Genomic DNA, 17,389 nt, shown 5'->3' with positions numbered 1-17,389 from the left:
TTCCATAGATTATATAATTTACATGAGCTATTTGAAGGGATTACGTTCTTAACAGTTCCCTTAAATCTCTTTATTATGTATAGCCCGAAGCCTTTCTTCACACTTGTTTCTGGATGCTCTAAAATGTAAAGGGGCTTTCAAGATAAAAATAATTCTATTTAAGGATTTTGGGGTTATTCATTTCTGTCTAAAAACAAAAATGCTTAAGCAGTACATTATGTCAGATCTGCCTGTTTAAGAGATTTGAGCACACCTGGTAGCAAAGAGGTTTAACCTAGTTTCTAAGATGAAAACTCGAGGTGGAGGAAGGATGAGGAACAGTCCAGGGTGAGTTGCAGAGCTGGTTACCTTTAGCCTACTTTCTCTGGGATGACGCACTTTATCCTTCCAGGTCAGGCAGACTCCTCGGCCCATGCATTAATATTCCTGGTTGCAGGTAACAGAAACTCACTTCATCCAGCTTAAGCAAAAGGGGGCTACTGTTTTGCCTACTTAACCACACTGCAGGATAAGCTGGATGAAGTGGGTTTTAAGGACGTTGAGAACCAGGGACTTGAACACAGCTGAGTATCTCTGGCTCCTCCATGCTTTCTCTCCACCTTTTGTCTCTTTTAGTGCTGGCTTCATTTTTCTCTTACTGCAGGTGGGCTGCCTCTACATGGAAGGTAGTACCATGGATCTGGGAGGAAACAGGATCCCTTTCCCCCAGGGAAGAATTCTGATTGGCCTGGCCTAGGTCACATGTCCAGGACAGTTCATACAGCCAAGGGGATGAGGTAGGCTTGTGTCACTTGTCCAGGGAGGTCACACAGACATTGCCTTGAGAGAATTGTGATAAACAGCCAAAGCCATTTTTTGCTTTTTTAGTCCATATGGGATCCTGTTCCAACAACTGGTTAAGATTCTTTCCCTAATTCGTGGAACATGTTTTAAAGTCTTTCTTCTGTTGTTTTTGTCCAGTTCTGGACTTTATGCACAACTGAACTTCAGGTTCCTCTTTCATTTTATTCTGCGTTTTCACAAGAACACAGGCTAGCACCCTGTGCTGTAGTGTGTTCTTGAGAATTATGGTTGACTGACTGAATGTCACTGGAATATGTATATTGAGGCATAGAATCATAAAACTTGAGCAGTGAAAGAGATCCTTGATCCCATCTGCCTTCAGTTGTTTCACATATATCATGGGGTCTCCTAAACACAAAGGACTCAGAGGTAAAGAAGGGTGAGCATTTCTTCGAATTTCTAAATATGGGCGCTGTTCTAGGAACTGAGGATGGTGGGGTGAAACAGAAGGAAAGTCCCCTCATGGACTTTACATTTACAATCTAAGGGAAAATCTTGACAGGCTAACTAGGATGCCAAATTTCTTTGAGTTTTGGATAAAATCATACCAGTTTAGAGCTTATCTTTTAAGAATGGACTGACGCATGAATGGATCTGAAGCTCTGATTGTCAGATATGTGTTTTGGGATAACAGTTTAAGAAGCAAAACAAATTATTAGTAAATGATGTTTGTTCAGCAGATAAAATCTTTTTTTTTTTTTTTTTTTTTTTTGCGGTACGCGGGCCTCTCACTGCTGTGGCCTCTCCTGTTGCGGAGCACAGGCTCCAGACGCGCAGGCTCAGCGGCCATGGCTCATGGGCCTAGCCACTCCGTGGCATGTGGGATCTTCCCGGACCGGGGCACAAACCTGTGTCCCCTGCATTGGCAGGCGGACTCTCAACCACTGTGCCACCAGGGAAGCCCCAGATAAAAATCTTTTGAAATACAGCATTTGTTGGAGAAAATAAATAAAAGGAGTACTTGATGGTGCGAATGACTAAGAGCTCAGTCTTTTAAACTGACAGACTAGGCTTCAGACCTCAGCATTCCACTTGCCAGCTTAGTAACTTGGGCAAGTGGTCAGAGCTCTTTTAGCCTCACATTCTTTAGCTATAAAATGAAGATATCTACTTATATGATTTTCGGTGAGTATTAAATGAAAATTAAATAGTTAACTTTTATAAAAATCACAATTTTTTATTGTAAAGTATACACAATATAAAAGTTACTTTTGTAACCATTTTTAAGTGTACAGTTCAGTGGTATTAAATACATTCATATTATCGTGCGACCATCACCACCATCCATCTTCAGAACTCTTTTCATCTTGCAGAACTGAAACTGTATACCCATTAAACAATAACTCTCCATTTTCCTCTCCTTCTAGCCCCTGGCAACCACCATACTACAAACAGTTATTTTTTTAATAAATGGTAGGATGTCAAAAAATGTTAGCTGTTATCCCTCTAGATCAGGAGTCAGCAAACTTCAGCCACAGGCTAAATTTGGCCAGTCGCCTGTTTTGCTAGGGTCCTTGAACTAAGAAAGGTTTTTATATTTCTAAAGGGTTGTAAAAACAAAACAAACAAAAACAAAATAAAGAAAAATATACCACAGAGACAGTATGTAGCCCACAAAAGCTAAAATACATATTTACTATCTGGTCCTTTACAGAACAAGTTTTCTGACCCCTGTTTTAGATCCCATATGCATTTTTTAAAAATTAATTAATTAATTATTTTTTGGCTGCATTGGGTCTTTGTTGCTGCATGTGTGCTTTCTCTAGTTGCGGTGAGCGGGGGCTACTCTTCGTTACGGTGTGCGGACTTCTCATTGCAGTGGCTTCTCTTGTCGCGGAGCACGGGCTCTAGGTGCGTGAGCTTCAGTAGTTGTGTCACATGGGCTCAGCAGTTGTGGCTCGTGGGCTTAGTTGCTCCTCGGCATGTGGGATCTTCCCAGACCAGGGCTCAAACCTGTGTCCCCTGCATTGGCAGGTGGATTTTCAACCACTGCACCACCAGGGAAGTCCCCCATGTGCATTTTTTAAAATCATGGGGTCCTTTAAGAATTTGAGTTTAAATGTGTGTGTGTGTGTGTGTGTGTGTGTGTGTGTGTGTGTGTGTGTACACGTACCCTTCCACATGTATATCTTATGGGAGTATATGACCATCTATTCTAGATCATGAATTCTGAATGGGGCCATGTTTCCCTTAATGGGGTGAAATTGGTTCTTGGGGGGTGAAAAATCTTAGATACTATATAATTTGCAGCCTTCCAAAGGGCCACAACGTATAAACAGATGTATAGTGTTATCTCTGGCATTAACATTTCTTGCAGGAGGGGAGGTGGGAGGGGAGGCGGGAGGGGAGGCGGGGAAGAGCAAATGTCTACATAATTAGACTCATTAGGGGAACAGGAATGAAAAAAGGTTTGAGAAACACTGCCCAAGACTAAATTCTGGAAGGCAGGGTGTGTGTCTTATTAGCCTCTGAATATTCCAGCATTTAGCACAGGATCTAGAACTTTTTCTTCAATCCGTTAAATTTGTTACAGCATAGTTGAATGAATGAAACCTCTGATGTAGTTCAGTGACCCATTCAATTCAGCAATTGCTTTCCCAGCAAACTCTACAGCACTGGAAATTAAAAAAAAAAAAAATTCTTTTTAACCTTTAAGAAGTTTGTCAAATGATTAATCTCTGTGATAGCAGACAGATGCTTCTTATTAGACTAGAATTCTTCTTACTATTTTTTCTTACATTTGTTATTGACACAATAAAGTGAGTGTAGGTGCTGAAGTGTAAAGACCTCTCACCCTGCATCTCCATGCAAGGCTCCTCACAGTCAAGTCAGCTCTAAATTGGAAAGAAAGCACAGGTGTATCACTATTTTACCTGAAAAAGTTGGATTTAGATTATATAAATTTTGAAAGAAGCCACTGAAGTGTCAAAGACTTGGGCCATCCTGATCTCACCTCACAGAGAAGGACTGTGTCTTATGTATCCCTGTATCCCCAGTGCCTAGCATGTGATGGGGTGGTTAGTGAATGTGTTTCTGTGCTGGCTGTACTGGTGCTATTTCTGCACATGCTTCATTGTACCCCAGAGTTCCTTCTATTAGCAGTTTTCTTTGCCCCAACTTTTTCTCACTCACAGACTCATTCCTGTAGATACAGTTACCCCTGTCTCACTTTGGTCCCAAGTACCAGTTGGTCTTTCTACCACTGTTTCAGGGTTTCATGATGATAAATAACAAGGGGCTATTCAGACAGCATTCAGTGTGCAGGGACAGTCTTCATGGCCTAACCAGTGCTGATGGAGTCGTGCCCAGCCCCGTGGTTGACTTAGAGCATGGTGTGGTGGAGGATAATGAAAGAGGCAGTGCCAAAGATTCATGCCTCCTGCTGGGGTGGTAGCTGGAAGTGGTGTCTGGGGAGAGGGACCTTCCATTCCAGCCTAGGCTCTGAGGGAACAGCGTAGAGATCCAGCAGGCCAGTGTTTCTTAAGTATCTCTACTACCCTTTTCCAGGAGAATCAGGAGATAGCCACCAAAGTCACCTCAGTGAACACAAAAGTTGTCTCCTCTTGTACTTTTTTTAACATTTCTGTTTCTGGCCATCTGACCCCACTATATATATGTTTGCTTTAGTATAAACATATCAAAAATATTTTAAAACTTTAACTGGAATTGACATTCCACAAGAATGAACTACGTTCATCCTATACCCTGAGCCCACCACTGTGATATGCTAGGAAGACTTACATCATAGATAGAGAAGCATAGTTGAGCTATTGGCTGGGAACAGACAGGCATTAGCCACTTTGGCCAATCAGATCTTAGAAACTGAGATATTTTCACATAAAGTGATGTAAACCAAGAACCAGGTGCAGAAGCAGTGGCCTGTGGTTAGAGTGACAAAGTGACAGCCCTGGTTTATGTCCCTGAGTTTGTAATCAACTGATGGCTTGGATGCTCTGAGTATCCTTTGTCCTGCCCTCAAGGATGAGAACTCCATTTGCTGACTGTGGCAATCTCAGTGGCCCTGGGGCTTCCCACCACTGTAAGCCCTTCACCACTACAGGGCTCTCTGCAGTCCTGGAGAGGCCCACCACGTTCTCCCTGCTGAGTGCTGGGGTGGAATTATTCCTTTCGTGGCCTTTTCAGGGCAGAAGCATCAGTCTATTTTCAGTAAGAATCCAAATGCTCAGAACCTATATATGTGAAGGACATACTTTTATTGCTCTTCATGGAGCAAGAGGGTTGACTCTTTGGTTTATAAGTATCTCAGGTGTCTCAAATCTGAATCAAATGTATGATAACCTTTAACTTGGTCATTATAGTTTCACCATGACATTTTAGGGAATTAAACTTGAAAATTATGTAATTAATTACAGCTTCTAATTGAGTCCAGTCTGCAACTTGATAACACAAGGCCCACAGCTGACAGGTGGTTAATCCCTACCGCATAACTTCTTCATATGTGTTCCTTAAGATAGGATTTAAAGCAATGATCACAACAACAAGACTTTTGGTAAAAATCTCAGGTGGGTGCTATTTGGTGACCAAGCTAGAAAGCCACCTCCACCTCCCAGCCCTCAGCCTGGGGTCCTGGTCTACCTTCCTGGAGGCTCCCCTCTACTGAATTTCTTCAACCCATGAGTCTTGTACTTTGACTTATTCTAGTTACTGTGTGGACACAGTCATGTAGCTATTTTCAGACAAGACCAGTGTAGCTGTGCCCATTGATTTACATTCTGAGCTTCTGGTGATGGAATAAAATTACCAGGAATAACCATTTTTTGATGACCACCTTGTAAGTGCTCTGGTGGACTAGAAAGCCCTTTCAAGGGTTTTTCCTCAAATGTAGTGGGTGGTAACTATATCAATGAATGTGACCTTTAAAAACATGGCACATTAGAGAAAGACATGATCAAAAGATTAATTCCAAGCAGAGCTGTGATGGTCAGTAAAACCTATTTCAAGATGTATGCAAATGTATGGTGCCACTGGCGTAGTTGAGTGTCAAGGTAGTAGAGAGAAGGGGTAGTCAAACAGACCAGGGTAGGAAATTAGTTGCGATCCCAAGCAGGTTTTAAATGTCTTCAACTGGTTTTTACTCATCCAGAAGAAAGGGGGGAGCGCTAATAATTCTCTACGTAATTAAAAAGTTCCTGGCATGTGAAGTCCCTGGCACACAGGCGGTATATATGTATGTATGTATGTATGTATGTCTATTTATGGCTGCGTTGGGTCTTTGTTGCTGTGCGCAGGCTTCCTCTAGTTGCAGCGAGTGGGGTCTACTCTTCATTGTGGTGCGGGGGTTTTCATTGCAGTGGCTTCTCTTGTTGCAGAGCACGGGCTCTAGGCATGCGGGCTTCAGTAGTTGTGGCACACATGGCGCATACGCTTAGTTGCTCCGCTGCATGTGGGATCTTCCCGGACCAGGGCTCGAACCCGTGTCCCCTGCATTTGGCAGGTGAATTCTTAACCACTGCACCACCAGGGAAGCCCTAGAGGGTGTTTTTAAAAGTCCTTTCTGCTGGGGCAATCTCTTCCACTCTTCCCCCAAAAGAAGAAGGACATGTCTTACTCTACTGAGTCAGGGTTTAAATTTAGCAAGTTCCCAGAATCAGTAAATACATGTTTTAAATGGTTATGGGAAATATGCCTACTATTTGAAATGAGCTGTACTTGATTCATATTTTTTAAGAATTTGTAAATTCTAAAAAAAAAAATAGATTTTTTTTTTAGGCAGCTAATTCATTTCTTAGTCATACTGTGAGCCCCCAGGACCTAATCCCACAAATGCGGCTCTGGTTAGAGCTCTCCATAGAGCCTTTACTGCTTTAAACCCACTAACCTCATTTTGCACATTTCCCCAAAATAAGCACACACATGTGTGCGCAAGCACACATATACAATTTATGACCCAACTTTTGGGAACAATATTAAGACAAACAAAAAAAAATTCTTAGAAAGCTGTGAGATACTTAAAATAGTTTGATTTTTAAATGGTCTAGGAGCTTTTCCCATAAGACTTGGTGCTCACTGCTATAAATAGAGGCAGGCATGTGTGTCCAGAGTAGCTTCTCTCTAGCCACAGTGCTTAAGAGGATCAAGAAGTCAGTTGCATTATCTTGATATCTAAGGTCCAGTGTGAGCTTTTAACCTTGTTAACTTCAAACTTTAAAAAAAAAATTAACTTCACAAAGCCTGTTAGTCAGATTGAGACTATTTCCCATGAAAAGCTTCCAGGTATGTGGTCACTTTCCTTTATTAAGGATAGACCACTAGATTCTCACTTTCCCCCCTACTCCTTCACACTATTTTATATTGTCTCTCGGATTTTTCTAATGCACTATGGTAATTGTTAGAGCTGGGAGATGGGTACATAGTATCTGTCTACTTTTATACTATTTTGTTTCCCATGTAAATTAGAACAAACGTTTTGTTTTTTTTTTTTTTCCCGGTACACCGGGCCTCTCACTGTTGTGGCCTCTCCCGTTGAGGAGTACAGGCTCCAGACACGCAGGCTCAGTGGCCATGGCTCACGGGCCCAGCCGCTCTGCGGCATGTGGGATCTTCCCGGACCGGGGCACGAACCCATGTCCCCTGCATTGGCAGGCAGGCTCTCAACCACTGCACCACCAGGGAAGCCCAGAACAGATGGTTTTTTTAAACTCAGAGTACTAGAATCCATCCTTTTTCTACTTTATGATGAGGATAAGATGGTAGTACTTTTTTCAGTCGTATCTCCTTTGGCATGTCAAGGCAAGGTATTGGAAAAGAAACTCTAAATAAGTAATTAGATATAAGATCCCCAAAGTGTACATATTATTTGAATTCTAGTATTTCTCATGAGAGTTTCCAAGCTGAAGCTATGTAAAAAACTGCCTAGAAGTGTAAGTAAGTATCATATTTAAGTATGGTGGCATGATAAATGTGGTATAATTGAAAGGACAGAGGACTTGGAATCATAGAGTGGGAGTCAAGTTCTGGCTTTGCCACCTACTAGCTAGAGGGTCCTTGGGCACATAGCCCAACCTTTCTTAGCCTATTTCTTCAGCTATAAAATCAGGACAATATGTGCTCTGCCTACTTCTTAGAGATTTTTTTTTTTTTTTAAACATCTTTATTGGAGTATAATTGTTTTACAATAGTGTGTTAGTTTTTCCTTTACAACAAAGTGAATCAGTTATACATATACATATGTTCCCATATCTCTTCCTTCTTGCATCACCCTCTCTCCCACCCTCCCTATCCCACCCCTCTAGGTGGTCACAAAGCACAGAGGTGATCTCCCTGTGCTATGTGGCAGCTTCCCACTAGCTATCTAATTTACATTTGATAGTGTATATATGTCCCTGCCACTCTCTCACTTCGTCACAGCCCACCCTTCCCCCTCCCCATATCCTCAAGTCCATGCTCTAGTAAGTCTGTGTTTTATTCCCGTCCTACCACTAATCTCTTCATGACATTTTTTTCCCTTAGAGTCCATATATATGTGTTAGCATATGGTATTTGTTTTTCTCCTTCTGACTTACTTCACTCTGTATGACAGACTCCAGGTCCATCCACCTCATTATAAATAACTCAGTTTCATTTCTTTTTATGGCTGAGTAATATTCCATTGTATATATGTGCCACATCTTCTTTATCCATTCATCTGTTGATGGACACTTAGGTTACTTCCATGTCCTGGCTATTGTAAATAGAGCTGCAATGAACATTTTGGTACATGAGTCTTTCTGAATTATGGTTTTCTCAGGGTATATGCCCAGTAGTGGGATTGCTGGGTCGTATGGTAGTTCTATTTGTAGTTTTTTAAGGAACCTCCATACTGTTCTCCATAGTGGCTGTATGAATTTACATTCCCACCAGCAGTGCAAGAGGGTTCCCTTTTCTCCACACCCTCTCCAGCATTTATTGTTTCTAGAGTTTTTGATGATGGCCAATCTGACCGGTGTGAGATGATATCTCATTGTAGTTTTGATTTGCATTTCTCTAATGATTAATGATGTTGAGCATTCTTTCATGTGTTTGTTAGCAATCTGTATATCTTCTTTGGAGAAATGTCTATTTAGTTCTACTGCCCATTTTTGGATTGGGTTGTTTGTTTTTTTGTTATTGAGCTGCATGAGTTGCTTATAAATTTTGGATATTAATCCTTTGTCAGTTGCTTCATTTGCAAATATTTTCTCCCATTCTGAGGGTTGTCTTTTGGTCTTGTTTATGGTATCCTTTGCTGTGCAAAAGCTTTTAAGTTTCATTAGGTCCCATTTGTTTATTTTTGTTTTTATTTCCATTTCTCTAGGAGATGGGTCAAAAAAGATCTTGCTGTGATTTATGTTGTATAGTGTTCTGCCTATGTTTTCCTCTAAGAGTTTGATAGTGTCTGGCCTTACATTTAGGTCTTTAACCCATTTTGAGTTTATTTTTGTGTGTGGTGTTAGGGATTGTTCTAATTTCATACTTTTACATGTAGCTGTCCAGTTTTCCCAGCACCACTTATTGAAGAGGCTGTCTTTTCTCCACTGTATATCCTTCCCTCCTTTATCAAAGATAAGGTGACCATATGTGTGTGGGTTTATCTCTGGGCTTTCTATCCTGTTCCACTGATCTATATTTCTGTTTTTGTGCCAGTACCATACTGTCTTGATTACTGTAGCCTTGTAGTAGAGTCTGAAGTCAGGGAGCCTAATTCCTCCAGCTCCATTTCTCGTTCTCAAGATTGCTTTGGCTATTCGGGGTCTTTTGTGTTTCCATACAAATTGTGAAATTTTTTGTTCTAGTTCTGTAAAAAATGCCAGTGGTAATTTGATAGGGATTGCATTGAATCAGTAGATTGCTTTGGGTAGTATAGTCATTTTCACAATGTTGATTCTTCCAATCCAAGAACATGGTATATTTCTCCACCTATTTGTATCATCTTTAATTTCTTTCATCAGTGTCTTATAGTTTTCTGCATACAAGTCTTTTGTCTCCTTAGGTAGGTTTATTCCTAGATATTTTATTCTTTTTGTTGCAATGGTAAATGGGAGTGTTTTCTTAATTTCCCTCTCAGATTTTTCATCATTAGTGTCTAAGAATGCCAGAGATTTCTGTGCATTAATTTTGTATCCTGCAACTTTACCAAATTCATTGATTAGCTCTAGTAGTTTTCTGGTAGCATCCTTGGGATTCTCTATGTATAGTATCATGTCATCTGCAAACAGTGACAGCTTTACTTCTTCTTTTCCTATTTGGATTCCTTTTATTTCTTTATTTTCTCTGATTGCTGTGGCTAGAACTTCCAAAACTATGTTGAATAAGAGTGGTGAGAGTGGGCAACATTGTCTTGTTCCTGATCTTAGTGGAAATGGTTTCAGTTTTTCACCATTGAGAACAATGCTGGCTGTGGGTTTGTCATATATGGCCTTTATTATGTTGAGGAAAGTTCCCTGTATGCCTGCTTTCTGCAAGGTTTTTATCATAAATGAGTGTTGAATTTTGTCAAAAGCTTTCTCTGCATCTGTTGAGATGATCATATGGTTTTTCTCCTTCAGTTTGTTGATATGGTGTATCACGTTGATTGATTTGCGTATATTGAAGAATCCTTGCATTCCTGGGATAAACCCCACTTGATCATGGTGTATGATCCTTTTAATGTGCTGTTGGATTCTGTTTGCTAATATTTTGTTGAGGATTTTTGCATCTATGTTCATCAGTGATATTGGCCTGTAGTTTTCTTTCTTTGTGACATCTTTGTCTGGTTTTGGTATCAGGGTGATGGTGGCCTCATAGAATGAGTTTGGGAGTGTTCCTCCCTCTGGTATCTTTTGGAAGAGTTTGAGAAGGATAGGTGTTAGCTCTTCTCTAAATGTTTGATAGAATTCGCCTGTGAAGCCATCTGGTCCTGGGCTTTTGTTTGCTGGAAGATTTTGAATCACAGTTTCAATTTCAGTGCTTGTGATTGGTCTGTTCATATTTTCTATTTCTTCCTGGTTCAGTCTCAGCAGGTTGTGCATTTCTAAGAATTTGTCCATTTCTTCCAGGTTGTCCATTTTATTGGCATACAGTTGCTTGTAGTAATCTCTAATAATCTTTTGTATTTCTGCAGTGTCAGTTGTTACATCTCCTTTTTCATTTCTAATGCTATTGATTTGAGTCTTCTCCCTTTTATTCTTGATGAGTCTGGCTAATGGTTTATCAATTTTATTTATCTTCTCAAAGAACCAGCTTTTACTTTTATTGATCTTTGCTATTGTTTCCTTCACTTATTTTTCATTTATTTCTGATCTGATCTTTATGATTTCTTTCCTTCTGCTAAATTTGGGGTTTTTTTGTTCTTCTTTCTCTAATTGCTTTAAGTGCAAAGTTAGATTGTTTATTCGAGATGTTTCCTGTTTCTTAAGGTATGATTGTATTGCTATAAACTTGCCTCTTAGAACTGCTTTTGCTGTATCCCATAGGTTTTGGGTCATTGTGTCTCCATTGTCATTTGTTTCTAAGTATTTTTTGATTTCCTCTTTGATTTCTTCAGTGATCACTTCGTTATTAAGTAGTGTATTGTTCAGCCTCCATGTGTTTGTATTTTTTACAGATCTTTTCCTGTAATTGATATCTAGTCTTATAGCGTTGTGGTCGGAAAAGACACTTGATACGATTTCAATTTTCTTAAATTTGCCAAGGCTAGATTTGTGACCCAATATATGATCAATCCTGGAGAATGTTCCATGAGCACTTGAGAAAAATGTGTATTCTGTTGTTTTTGGATGGAATGTCCTATAAATATCAATTAAGTCCATCTTGTGTAATGTATCATTTAAAGCTTGTGTTTCCTTATTTATTTTCATTTTGGATGATCTGTCCATTGGTGACAGTGGGGTGTTAAAGTCCCCTACTATGATTGTGTTACTGTCGATTTCCCCTTTTAAGGCTGTTAGTATTTGCCTTATGTATTGAGGTGCGCCTATGTTGGGTGCATAAATATTTACAATTGTTATATCTTCTTCATGGATCGATCCCTTGATCATTATGTAGTGTCCTTCTTTGTCTCTTGTAATAGTCTTTATTTTAAAGTCTATTTTGTCTGATATGAGAATTGCTACTCCAGCTTTCTTCTGATTTCCATTTGCATGGAATATCTTTTTCCATCCCCTTACTTTCAGTCTGTATGTGTCCCTAGGTTTGAAGTGGGTCTCTTGTAGACAGCATATATATGGGTCTTGTTTTTGTATCCATTCAGCCAGTCTGTGTCTTTTGGTGGGAGCATTTAATCCATTTAAATTTAAGGTAATTATCAATATGTATGTTCCTATTACCATTTACTTAATTGTTTCGGGTTGTTCTTGTAGGTCTTTTCCTTCTCTTGTGTTTCTTGCCTAGAGAAGTTCCTTTAGGATTTGTTGTAGAGCTGGTTTGCTGGTGCTGAACTCTCTCAGCTTTTGCTTGTCTGTAAAGGTTTTAATTTCTCCATCGAATCTGAATGAGATCCTTGCTGGGTAGAGTAATCTTGGTTGTAGGTTTTTTTCCTTCATCACTTTAAATATGTCCTGCCACTCCCTTCTGGCTTGTAGAGTTTCTGCTGAAAGATCAGATGTTAACCTTATGGGGATTCCCTTGTGTGTTATTTGTTGTTTTTCCCTTGCTGCTTTTAATATGTTTTCTTTGTATTTAATTTTTGATAGTTTGATTAATATGTGTCTTGGCATGTTTTTCCTTAGATTTATCCTGTATGGGACTCTCTGTGCTTCCTGGACTTGATTGACTATTTCCTTTCCTATATTAGGGAAGTTTTCAACTATAATCTCTTCAAGTATTTTCTCAGTCCCTTTCTTTTTCTCTTCTTCTTCTGGGACCCCTATAATTCGAATGTTGGTGCGTTTAATGTTGTCCCAGAGGTCTCTGAGACTGTCCTCAGTTCTTTTCATTCTTTTTTCTTTCTTCTGCTCTGCAGTAGTTATTTCCACTATTTTATCTTCCAGGTCCCTTATCCGTCCTTCTGCCTCAGTTATTCTGCTATTGATCCCATCTAGAGTATTTTTAATTTCATTTATTGTGTTGCTCATCGTTTCTTGCTTCCTCTTTATTTCTTCTAGGTCCCTGTTAACTGTTTCTTGCAAATTGTCTATTCTATTTCCAAGGTTTTGAATCATCTTTACTATCATTATTCTGAATTCTTTTTCAGGTAGACTGCCTATTTCCTCTTCATTTGTTAGGTCTGGTGTGTTTTTATCTTCCTCCTTCATCTGTTGTGTGTTTTTCTGTCTTCTCATTTCGCTTATCTTACTGTGTTTGGGGTCTCCTTTTTGCACGCTGCAGGTTCGTAGTTCCCGTTGTTTTTGGTGGCTGTCCCCAGTGGCTAAGGTTGGTTCAGTGGGTTGAGTAGATTCCCTGGTTGGGGGGACTAGTGCCTCTGTTCTGGTGGATGAGGCTGGATCTTGTCTTTCTGGTGGGCAGGTCCACGTCTGGTGGTGTGTTTGGGGATGTTGGTAACCTTATTATGATTTTAGGCAGCCTCTCTGCTGATGGATGGGGCTGTAGACCTGTCTTACTCTTTGTTGGGGATAGGGTGTCCAGCACTGTTCTTTGCTGGTCCTTGAGTGAAGCTGGGTCTTGGTGTTGAGATGGAGATATCTGGGAGATTTTCACCGTCTGATATTACGTGGAGCTGGGAGGTCTCTTGTGGACTAGTGTCTTGAGGTTGGTTCTCCCACCTCAGAGACACCGCCCTGGTGCCTGGCTGGGGCGCCAAGAACCTTTAATCCACACGGCTCAAAATAAAAGGTAGAAAAAATAGAAAGGAAAGAAAAGGAAGGAAGGAGGGAGGGAGGGAAGGAAGGAAGAAAGGAAGGAAGAAATCAACGAAGGAAGCAAGGAAGGTGCAGAGGAAGAAAGGGCGGAAGGAAGAGAGGAAGGGAGGAAAGAAGGGGGGAAGGAAGGAAGAAAGGGAAGAAAGGAAGGAAGAAAGGAAGAAAGAAAGAGAGAAGACAGAGTAGTATAAAGTATAGTTATTAAAATAAAAAATAATTATTAAGAAGAAAAATTTCCTTAAAAAAAAAAAACAGAAAAATGGGTCGGTCTAACCCTAGGACAAATGGTGAAAGCAAAGCTATACAGACAAAATCTCACACAGCAGCACACACATACACACTCACAAAAAGAAAAAAAAGGGGAAAATAATAGTATATCTTGCTCCCAAAGTCCACCTCCTGAACTTGGGATGATTCGTTGTCTATTCAGGTTTTCAACAGATGCAGGGCACTTCAAGTTGATTGTGGAGCTTTAATCCGCCGCTTCTGAGGCTGCTGGGAGAGACCTCCCCCTCTCCTCTCTGTTCCCACAGCTCCTGGGGTTCAGCTTTGGACTTGGTCCCGCCTCTGCGTGTAGGTCATCCGAGGGCGACTGCCCTTCACTCAGACAGGACGATGTTAAAGGAGCAGTTGATTCGGGGGCTCCAGCTCACTCAGGCTGGGGGGAGGGAGTGGCACGGGGGCGGGGCGAGTCCGCGGCGGCAGAGGCCGATGTGACGCTGCGCCGGCCCAAGGCGCGCCGTGCGTTCTCCCGGGGAAGCTGTCCCTGGATCCCGGGACCCCGGCAGTGGCGGGCTGCACGGGCTCCCGGGAGGGCCGGTGTGGAGAGTGACCTGTGCTCACACACAGGCCTCTTGGTGGTGGCAGCAGCAACCTTAGCGTCCGACACCCGTCTCTACTGTCCGTGCGGACAGCCGCGGCTCGCGCCCGTTTCTGGAGTTCCTCTACGCGGTGCTCTTAATCCCCTCACCTCATGCCCGAGGAAAAAGTCTCTTGTCTCTTCGGCAGCTCCACGCCCGCTTCTGGGGCTCCTTTAAGTGGCGCACTTAATCCCGTCTCCTCGCGCCCAGGCAGCAAAGAGGGAGCAAAAGGTCTCTTGCCTCTTCGGCAGCTCCAGACTTCTCCCAATCTCCCTCCCGGCCAGCTGTGGCGCACTAGCCCCCTTCAGGCTGTTTTCACTCTGCCAACTCCAGACCTTTCCCTGGGATCCGACTGAAGCCTGAGCCTCAGCTCCTGGCCCCGCCCGCCCCGGCGGGTGAGCAGACAAGCCTCTCGGGCTGGTGAGTGCCGGTCGGCACCGATCCTCTGCGGGAATCTCTCCGCTTTGCCCTCCGCACCCCTGTGGCTGAGCTGTCCTCCGCGGCTCCGGAGCTTCCCCCTCCGGCGCCCGCAGTCTCCGCCCGCGAAGGGGCTTCTAGTGTGTGGGAGTCTTTCCTCCTTCACGGCTCCCTCCCACTGGCGTTGGTCCCATCCCTATTCTTTTGTCCCTGTTTATTCTTTTTTTTTTTTGCCCTACCCAGATATGTGGGGAGTTTCTTGCCTTTTTGGAGGTCTGAGGTCTTCTGCCAGCGTTCAGTGGGTGTTCTATAGGAGAAGTTCCACGTGTAGATGTATTTCTGATGTCTCTGTGAGGAGGAAGGAGATCTCCGCGTCTTACTCTTCCGCCATCTTTAAGCCGTCTCCCTTAGAGATTTTTAAAAGCTATTATTATCCATAGGCTTGTAAGTTATTCATTTAGGTAGTGTGCATCATCTGTTGAACTAGGAACCTGGAATATGTAGCAATAGAAACGATCACATTTATAACTTCTTCTCAAATAGATCATGGACAAATGAAGGAAATACAAAAATACGCAGAAAAAATGAACATACTACTTTTTTGTTTGTTTTTGTTTGCTTTTTAAATTTTTTAATTTAATTTAATTTATTTTTATATACAGCAGGTTCTTATCAGTCATCAATTTTATACACATCAGTGTATACAGAACATACCACTTTTGAAGATATTTTTAAATAGTGCAAAATATGCCCAGTACCCGCTGTATGCATGTTTTGAGGAAAATAGAGAATGGTCCATGCAAACAAAACTCATTTCTAAAAATCTGCAGTTTGTCAAAGGTCTTTAGAGTTTCTAATCCTTCTTTCTGTACCCTTACCCTGACCATATTTTCTCTATGTAAACTCGTTTGGTGTGAGAAATCACGTAGCCACTTATAAAATATTTGTTCCACAAGTGATATATGAATGCATTCTCCTTTTAGTAAATAAGCAAATAGGTAAAACATTATAATCGCCCTTTAACTCACCACCCCTAATCCCAGACCCCCTTCATCTCTGCAAATGTAGGCACTGTTTCCTTTTGGTATCTGTCCTTCCAGACCTTTTCTCTTCCTTTACACATGCATATATATATCCAGAGAAAATACATAATGAAACATTTGTTCTTCTTTTGTTTTAAACAAATGTTGTTATACTAAGTGGAACATTCTGGAACTTGCTTTTTTCACTCAACAATATGTCCGGGAGAATTTTCCGTGATCTCGTTCATACATTTTAACCTCTGCTGACTATTCTGTACTGGCTTGTTTCACCATTCACCTATTGATGGGCAGTTGGTTGTTTCCAGTTCCCCAAAAAATGCTGTGATAGACATCTTTGTAATATCCTATTTAAGTACATGGGTGAATATTTCTCTAGCATAGGTACTGAGAAGTGGAATTGCTAGGTCATAAATTATATACCTTTAAATTTGAGTAGCTAATGGCCAGTTGCCCTCCCACGTGAAATGGACACTATTTTTCACACTTCAGTTTCTTGATGAGCTCCTCTGAAGTTACTAAGTTAAGAAAAACTTTGCAGAGGACAGTTATGGTGGTCTCGAGTAGACGAGTGCTTCTTAAACCATAATGTACAGACTACCTGGAGATTTTGTTAAAATGCAAATTATGACTCAGTAAATTTGAAATGGGGCCTGAGATTTTTCATTTCTAACAAACTCCCAGATGATACTGATGCTGCTTCTTTAGGGACCACACTTTTTTTAGCAAGGATCTAGAGAACAGATCTCGCTCTAGCTTGTTTCCGCATATTGTCTGGAAGTTGTTGTTTGTAATGGGTGTGTGTGTCCATGCATTAATGCATGGACATGAGTGTGTTTCGGAAGGAAGCTGTATTTTGCTATAAGAATGTGAATTCTAGTCCCAGATGGCTTGATCTTTATAAATTTATTTATTTATTTATTTATTTATGGCCGCGTTGGGTCTTCGTTGCTGTGCGTGGGCTTTTTTTTAGTCGTGGTGATGGAAGGTACTCTTTTTAAAAAATATACATTTATTTATTTATTTTTGGCTGTGTTGGGTTCTTGTTGCTGCACGCGGACTTTCTCTAGTTGCGGCGAGTGGGGGCTACTCTTCGTTGTGGTGCGCAGGCTTCTCATTGTGGTGGCTTCTCTTGTTGTGGAGCACGGGTTCTAGGCAGGCGGGCTTCAGTAGTTGTGGCTTGCAGGCTCAGTAGTTGTGGTGCACGGGCTTAGTTGCTCCGCGGCATATGGGATCTTCCCAGACCAGGGCTCGAACCCGTGTCCCCTGCATTGGCAGGCGGATTCTCAACCACTGTGCCACCAGGAAAGCCCTGGCTTCGCTTTTAAAGTTAAATTCTGTGGCAGAATGTTGATGGTTGTAGAAACTGAGTGGTGGTGCATACAGATTTGTTGTACTATTCTTTCTACTTTTGTGAAGACGATTTTGTAGAAATGCTCACAATACAGATTCTGAA

The 17,389-nt window shown here is 41.4% G+C and overlaps 1 protein-coding gene across 7 annotated transcripts in view; it reads left to right on the top strand.

Annotated features, from left to right (window-relative positions):
• IGF2BP2 (insulin like growth factor 2 mRNA binding protein 2) overlaps positions 1–17,389 on the top strand; it is a 170,942-nt gene that overhangs the window by 31,094 nt on the left and 122,459 nt on the right. The window lies entirely within an intron of this gene.

The sequence above is a fragment of the Kogia breviceps genome, chromosome 5, assembly GCF_026419965.1.
Source record: "Kogia breviceps isolate mKogBre1 chromosome 5, mKogBre1 haplotype 1, whole genome shotgun sequence".
In the NCBI taxonomy this organism is placed as follows: Eukaryota; Metazoa; Chordata; class Mammalia; order Artiodactyla; family Physeteridae; genus Kogia; species Kogia breviceps.
The sequence above is the reverse complement of the archived record's forward strand: the minus strand, read 5'-3'. Positions and strand labels throughout refer to the sequence as shown.